Source organism: Spermophilus citellus (assembly GCF_964194105.1).
Source record: "Spermophilus citellus genome assembly, chromosome: 16".
Classification (NCBI taxonomy): Eukaryota; Metazoa; Chordata; class Mammalia; order Rodentia; family Sciuridae; genus Spermophilus; species Spermophilus citellus.
The window spans coordinates 37,864,634-37,873,367 of NC_138196.1; positions in this window are offsets into that span (position 1 = coordinate 37,864,634).

An 8,734-nucleotide genomic window follows, 5' to 3' on the forward strand; every position below is an offset into this window, starting at 1 on the left:
GCCTAAAAGAAACCCTCAAGATCAGGCTCTCAGCTCCTGTGTCCCAACAAGAAGTATTTACAGTTCTAAACAAACACACCAGCAGGGGGCTGAGAGTGGGGGTGTCTTCTGGAATCCAAACAATAACTACTGTTTCAAGGACAGACGGACCAGTTGTTTCAAGGCATAGGAAGCGCCAGGGTGGGAAACTCAGCAATAAAAGTGAAAGAGCAGGGCAATCCTCTCCCACTTACCTGCAGTGGAAAGTGCCCCAGCCTGGAATCTGGCTTCCTTAGGTCCTGGGTTTGAGTTTCTGCCCTACCACTCCCCAGCTCTAGAATTTTCTGGAGAATTATTTCACTTCTTTGTAAAGTGAAGGATCAGGACTAGTTGGTCTGGAAGTGTTTTCAGCTCCAGCAGTCCCTGAGCAGGGCTGTGGAATAAAGGCAGGGCTTTGAGCAGGTGCTCTGCCTAAAACCTCCTTTGCAACCAAGTCTGAAGTTCCATCAGGAGCCGTCCATCCCTTGGGCAGCTGAAAGAAGACTTTGTGTTCTAGAATTTGCAAGCAAATGGAAATTCTCCTGGAGAAAGACAACCTGTTTGATGGGTTGATGCCTTTTCAGATGACTAACAAAGAGATGTAGCCTAGTACAGGAGAAAGTCTTAGTTTTGAACATGACTGCACCAGTCATTAGGGATATGATCTCAGTCAGGCTTTTTAACTGTGCTGCACTGGAACTTTTCATCAGTAGGTCATGTGAGGCTTAGAAGGGGACAACATGCATATTAAGTACATGAGAGGGGTTCAAGCATTGGCGTCTATTATTCTTGATTGATGTGTAGCTGAGATGAGAGTTTGTGGGGCAGAGTGACCCCTGTGCTTTGCTGAAATATACCCCAATGATTCAGACCAGCTAATACCTGTAGATCTAGAAACTGGGGCTTTTGTGTTCCCATTATAAGTAAGATTGTTTTCCTTCTGGCAGGCTCCAGGGAAGCCTGAGAATTCGAGGAGGTGGGTGTGGGGATGCTGATATGGTGACAATGGGCACTTTGATTTTAATCAAGAAATCGCTGCAGGGAGCGGGGCAGGGTTGGGGGGGAGAAAAATGAAAATAAATCTTGGTGACATCACATCCTGGGAAACTTGCATCAAAGCCCTTTGCTTTCAAGAAAAAGAAATAAAATCCAGGCCCAGATAACACCAAGACAAAGTGGCACAGAGAAACCGAAGGAAGAATTCCCCAGAGCCTTTCCCAGGCAGGCACTACTTTGTGCAGTGGGGCACCACCCCCGCAGAATGTGTGCGTCACCGGCGGGGGCCGAGAACAGGGGCTTCTTGGACCCCTTAACACAGCAGTGGGTGGCAGGATGGGGCACCAGAACAAAGACCATACTGAGACCCCAAAAAGGCTGATTAAGAAATGATGTGATGTCTGCGGAAACCAAGAGAAAAGAGAAGTGGACAGGGAGCTTATGACAATGTAGTTCTGAACCTAAAGATGGAAATTCTGCTTAAACTAAGAGTTTTTGATTTTGGAAGTCATCTAGTTTTTCAGGAATGGGATAAATGTGACAGTGGATTTGAAATCACTGTTGCTGTAGCCTTCATCTAGACCAGACATACGCTGCCAGTACGGTTGTGTGAATTACACACATACACTGAGAAATTACAAATAGGACAAGCTGAAGGCATAGGAGGAGCACTTAGGAATTGTTATTCCTGTTAAGAAGTGCTCACCACGGGGCTGGGGATGTGGCAGTAGAGGGCTGGCCTAGCAAGTGAGAGGTCCTGGATTCAGTCCCCAGCACACTCCCAAAACATTGTTCACCAGGCTGTAGGGAAGGTCTTTGCACTATTCTTGTAACTCTCTGGTAAGTTTGAAATTATTCCAACAATTTGAAAAAAATTATTCTAAAATATTGAAAATTGGGTTATCCTCTTAGAGCTGTAATTCCTTTGACTATTCAGCTCCATTAAATACAATTTTTAAAATTCCCATACAAGGTAATGATAGGTCCAAAACATTGTTTTGATGATCTGAAAACCAAAAATAATTTCAATGTCCAAAAATAGAGGAATAGTACAAAACGACATGTCAGTATGCAGTACTGTGTAGCCATTATGATGATTAATAACATAATTATATAAACAGATAAAATCAATGAAAAATTATCTTGCCCACAAGAAATAGAAAACAAATTTGTATACAAACTGTAATATAAACAATGGAAGACCTATATGGATATATGGATAAAGATTTTAAAGAGAAAATTAAGTGTTGGAAAATTAAGTGCTGTAATTATTGGTGAATTTTTTCATTCCTTCAGTGATACTTTTCCATTGCTTTATTGATAAAGAGACTTACGGACTCCATTCTGGGTCTAGGCAGGTTCTGGAGGGTCCAGCCCAGTGGTCTTCCCCCACAAAGCACTAAAATGGCACAGTTGGCTATGAGAGCTTGCCACGATAGGAATTTTCCTTAATAACTTATTATGGAATTATACACAAATTTAATCAAACTCTTCTTGAACATATCTCTTCTTCCATCAATTCCTTGGTGGATGGAATTAAGTTTCTTAGGTTGTTTTCCTGAATCTCTAGAACAGAACTTCCTTTTCCTAGTCCTAAGTCTCATTTGAGCTGGTTTCAATCTTCTAGGACTCAGTAAAGAAACACTCTACCTGGACACAACCCCCATGTGGAGCTGTGAGGTCCAGAGAGACTGGAGCTGCATATCAGGAAGTTTGCTCTTTTTCGCTCAGTCATTAATTGCATGACTATGGGAAAGTCTCCTTGCCTTGTGCTTAACTTTCACTTCCTTGTGTTTCAGATCAGAGCAATACACTCATAGAATTGTTATTTGACTCAATAGGACACCATGGGAAAGAAAATGCTTTGAGACAAATGTATGCTTTCACCTATTTAATAAATTGTCTTATAAACATTTGGGGGGGGCTGGAGGTATAGCTCAGTAGTAGAGTGTTTGCCTAGAATTCATGAGACTCTGGATTCTATCCCCAGTGCTGAGAGAGAGGGCGGGTGGGAGAGTGGGAGGGAGGAAGGAAGGAAGAAAGAAAGAAAATTTTTTCACCTTTGTCCCTTTCCTATATCTATCCTCAGGTGGAAAGCCCTTTGCAAGGGAAAGCCCCTTACTCATTTCTCAAAAATGCTGAAAGAGAATTTAAAGAGCTTCTGCCTCTTAAATTACTTCCAACTGTCTTTTAAGCATTATCAGTGTCACATGTGAACAAAAATTCAGGACTCATAATATTAAAAAAAAAAAATATTACCGGGACTGGGATTGTGGGGTTGAGTTACAGCCCCAATCCCTAGAGCACTTGCCTAGTATGTATGAGGCACTGGATTCCATCCTCAGCGTCATATAAAAAAACAAATAAATAAAGTTATCATGTCTATCAACAACTAAAAAAATATTTTTAAAAAATGCAAAAAGCAATATTACCTCACTCAATGCAAGGTAATGAGGTTGGAGGGAAAGAGCAGGGTACATGAGAACTCTACTTTCTTCTCAGATTTTTTTTTAAAAAAAATTTGTAATTATAGATGGACAGAATGCCTTTATTTTTTTTTAATTTTTATGTGGTGCTAAATATTGAACACATGCTGGACAAAGCATGCTGCCACGGAACTATAGCCCCAGTCCCTCAAGGTTTTTTTTTGTAAGCCTAAAACTGCTCTATTAAAAAATGTCTATTAATTTAAAAAATTTACTTGAAAATGCAAACTATCACCATTTCTGATATTATAAATTTGTACCTATAGTGTCATACTTATGTATACAGATTATATGTAGAATTTAATTATTTTGCTGAGATAAATTGGTCAATGGGACCATTCACTGCCATCTACTTATTTCCAAGCATATTGTATCTAATGAATATTTATAGGTTTTCTATCATTACCTCATAACTTTAAAGGTGTTTGTGGTCAATAAGTTTAGGAAAATCAAGTATTCTAATCCAAGTTATTTTTGTTTTTGTTTTGGTGCTGGCCTAGGCCCTCTTGCATGGTAGACAAGCACTCTACCACTGAGCTTTACCAAGCTACACCCCCAGCCCTAATCCTTGATTTTAAATTTGAGGAAATTGAGAAGTGATCACCTTGAGTCACTGTCAGATGCTGGTTTCCTCTGCTTACCTAGGCCCTAGGCTTAGTGCCGCCAGAACTTATAGTCTAATGTGGAGATGTGGCGTACTTTGTTTCCTTCCTGGTTTGTCTTTTCTTTTCTTTCCTTTCCTTTTCTTTTTCTTTCCCTCCCTCCCTCTCTCTTTCTTTCTCTTTCTTCCTTTTAAATATTGATAATAGCAACGACCAAAACCAAAGTGGACACAGATAACCCAAACACATGACTCCATGGTGACCCCAAAGTGTCACATGTGGCTGCTGTGTCTGGGACAGGCATTATGGAGAGAATTTCCGAAGCCCTTCTCACCTCAGCCATGAGATCATCCCCATCTCATTCCAGAGGAAGGCAGAGTCCTAGTGACCGTGGTGACTTATGCAGGGGCGGCTCTTGCATCAGTTCTGGTCACCAGCTGGGGGACTGCACATGTTCAGGGTGACAGGAACATTACTGTTTACACTGGATCCACCTTCCCTGTGCGGCATCACAGAACTCCCTGCTCTGCCCTTCTTCCTGAGTCAAGCATTTTTGCCCTGTGAATACAGCTTGTGTCCTTTCCATAGCCTTCCTCTCCTCCACCCCAGGGAAGTGATGCATGATTTGTAGAGATGCTTTTTTTTAACCTCATTCTAGCTAAATTGTACTTTTTCCCTTATGAAGGATTTGCCCTAATCCAAAAAAACCTGAGCTCATTTTTCCTTCCAGTCTTCTTTTATCTGTGGGCCACAGGGCTTCCTGTCTGATCTTAGTCCAGACTGGATTGATGACATGTCAAATGTTCTTTAATCTATCTCACTACGTATGCAGGAGTGGCCAGTTCACAGCTTTTATTAGGAATTAGGGAAAGTGGGCTGGGGATATAGCTCAGTTGTAGAGTGCTTGCCTAACATGTGTGATGCACTGGGTTTGATCCCTAGCATGAAGATGGAGGAGGAGGAGGAAGAGGAGGAGGAGAATTATTATTATTAAGGGAGCCACTAGAGCTCAGAGCACTGAATGAACTCTTGTGGATCTGAATAATCTTACCTAAACTATAATGTAGAAAAGATGTTTTGTCAGCATTTACCTGGTATGACCATCACAAGACCCACTCACACTAAAGTGTCGGGACTATATTAGTCAGCTTTTCATCATTGGTACAAAATATCTGAGAAAAGTAACGTGAAGGAGAAAAGATTTATTTTGGTTCACAGTTTCAGAGATTTCAGTCCATGGTTGGTTGACTTCATTGTTTTGGGACTGAGGTGAGGAAGAATATCAGGTCAGAGGGGCATATTAGAACAGAGTTGCTGAGTTCATGGCAGCCCAGAAGTACAGCAAGAGAGAGAAAGTGTCTAGGGACAACATACCCTTCTGGGGCATGTCCCCCATGACCCACCTCTTCCTAGTAGGGCCTACCTCCCGAAGTTTCCACCACCTGCCCATAGTCTACTAACTGGGGGCCAAACCTTCAACACATGAGGCTTTAGGAGACATTCCAGATCCAAACTGCAACAGGGGCTGATATAGAAACTCATTTGCAATGTGAAAAGATAAATCAGTTATAAAACACTTTCATGCCAATCCTTAAAAAATGTGTGGGAGACCAACCTTGCACGTGACTGAGTCACACTTCCCCGCTGGGTGCTGAGGCGCTCAGTCACAGAAATGTGGCAGAGCTTTCCCCACCCTTCCTAGGTTTGAGGGACGGTGTCTCGTGCATGGGTGTGTCTTGCTACAGCCCCATGGGTGAAGCTATGCTCACCTGTTCCTTTGTAATATAACCCCTTGCCCTGTTTAGGATAGAATCTTCCATGGAAGTGCCTTGTGTGTGTGTCCCCTTCTCTTACTGTGCCCTTGGGTGTGGCCTACCCAGGTGTCAGTCAACCTGCTGACAGTGGACATCATGAAGATAGACTCAGCCCCCCGAAACCTGACCCCTTGCCTCATTTGAATAGCTTCTCCTCAATAAAAGGGGTCAGCACGTTGTGTGTGTGTGTGTGTGTGTGTGTGTGTGTGTGTGTGTGTATGTGGGTGTGTGCGCGCTCTCTCTCTCTCTCTCTCTCCCTCCGGACCCTTAAGGTCAGAGGAGCCGTAACAGCTACCCCAAAGAAAAAGGTATTTGTGTCTCTTGTGTGGTTATTATAGAAGCTATGGCTGAAGATTTGAAAGGTGATTGCTCTGAATTAGTATATGAACCTAAGGGAGCAGGTGAGTGCTCTGAGTGGAGTGTGTCAATAGGGCCTTAGAGTTAGACTAGGAGGGCAAGGTTTCTAGCATGTTCATGGCCACTGTGGTAAAGGCTCAATGAGTTTATGTTGGCAGAGGATTTCATGACAGGGTTTAGGTGGGAGGTACTTTGAAGATCAGTGGAGATTCAAGAAACAGGAAGAGGAGAACTTGGAAGGCTGCTGGGTACCATGAAGATGGAAAAGGATGCAACTGAGGGGAAGTGAAAGGTATCTGGGTTTATCAAGGAAGATGAAAATCTTTCCTAATTCTTGATGATGTGGGCCTATAAGTCACTATACCACAACTATGACATCCAGAGGATGGTGATATTACTGAATCAAGCCAATTTTGCTGGCCTATGGTATGCTGATTACTGAAATGTTGAGTTTTGCAAAAGAGAGACTATATTTGCAATGTGGCCAAGCCTAGAGGTGGAAGACCCTAGTCTCAAATCCACCTCCCTAAGGACAGGGTTTGAGGATACCTATGGGGTAAGGAAGGTGGGCAATTTAAGGAATGAGGAAAGGTGATTGAAGGTGAAGTAATCAGTGATCTATACGTACACGAGTCATTAATGTTTATGGATCTTCTTGGGATGTGTATTCAGAAAATGGCAGCATCAGCCTGAGCTGAGAGTGGAGTTTTCAGTCCCCTGATATCAAAAGGCCACCCATCAGACACCAGCACAGGTCCAAGTGAAGAGTCAGTACATTTAACAAAAACAGCCTTCAAGTCCATGAAAGGTAACCAAGGCAACAGTGATCATCATAACCCCACACATCAGCAGTTTTACCTACATTAAAGGTAGTGGGAGAGTAATAATATAGAGCTCAAGCTGTGTGACTTCCAGAATTAGAGATGTTTAAAGTCAACTAAAAGCAAATAACTAAGGGAGAGCACAAAGGCTCAAAGTCAGAGAAGTGAAAAGTACAAAGGACTGGCTAGTGGGAATGAGACTGGGCCAGCTGTGTTTGTGGGCTGGTCATTATTAAAGTGAGCTTTCTACCCTCCCAGGAAGTCTTGGAGACAGGTTTCCTTTTCTTTTGATGATTACACTCTTGAGAATAGCTCTCAGGCCCTTGAGAGAGGCTTCTGAGCTGTAAAAGATATTGTAAGGTCTTCCTTTATTAAATGCTCAGTATATGATTGTGACCCATTCATAAAGGCTTGGTTTTAATTACTATTTGGAGAGAAGAGAGAGACAGGAAGGAGACTTCCAACAAAGAGAAGCAAAAACCTTCCTACATTGAATGCTTTACAGACTCCATGTGGTTGTTGCTAATGACAAACTGTATAGTGCTTTGTTTTTCAGAAGGTTCTTTCACATACACTATGGCATCTGTTCTTCACATCTCATATCCTGGGAGAGGTACAGAGAACATGTCTGTATTGGTCAACTTTCTGTAACTATATCAAAGCACCTAAGGTAACTAACTTATAAAGAAAAAAGGTTTAGGACTGGGGTTGTGGCTCAGTGGTAGAGCGCTTGCTTAGCAAGTGTGAGGCACCACATATAAATAAATTAATAAATATAATAAAGGTCCATCAACAATTAAAAAAAAAAGGTTTATTGTAGCTCTCAGTTTTGGAGGTTCCAGTCCAAGACTGAGTGGCTCCATGGCTTTGGGCTGCTGGTAAAGTAGCACATTATAGCCGGAGTATGTGACAGAGCAAACCACTGACCTCATGATCAATGAAGCAAAGAGCAAAGAAGATGGGTTGAGGTCCCACAATCCCCTTCAAGGGTATGACCTCAATGACCTAAGAACTTTCCAATCGGTCTCACTTCCTATAGGTCCACAGGAATCCCAATAGCACAATCCAGGGATCAAACCTTTAATACATGCATCTTTGGGGGCATTCAGCATCCAAGCTTTAACAGTGTCATACCCAATCTACAGAACAGGAAACAGAGGCTTGGAGAGGTCAGCTAACTTGTTAATGGCCAAGTACTTAAGACTTGCCAGGATATAAAGGAAACCCAAAAGATCAACCTAAATCAGATCTGGGCTCCTTCTGGGACACCATATTACAAAGGAGCTCCACTTCTGCTAGTCACCCATCAGTGAACACATAGAAAGACCAATATCGGCCTCTCCTAGGAGACAACTCCAATAATTGAGTTTGTTATGGTTTTGTCTGTCTTGCTACCCACAGAGCCCACACCACATTAGAAATACTGATGGTGTGTTGGCCTAAAGGGATTCTGTTGTGGTAGATTTGCAGGCCAAGTGGCTTCCTGGAGCTCACGCCACCTCTGTGCTGTCCACAGCTTCACATGCTTGAGGCAGAGCAGGCAAGTGGGCTCTTGAGACTTTGAATAGTATTTCCTCTTGCTTACTTCACTCACTGATGGAATAGAAGGCTCCTTCCTTGAGTCCTCCTCCTGCCCCTAT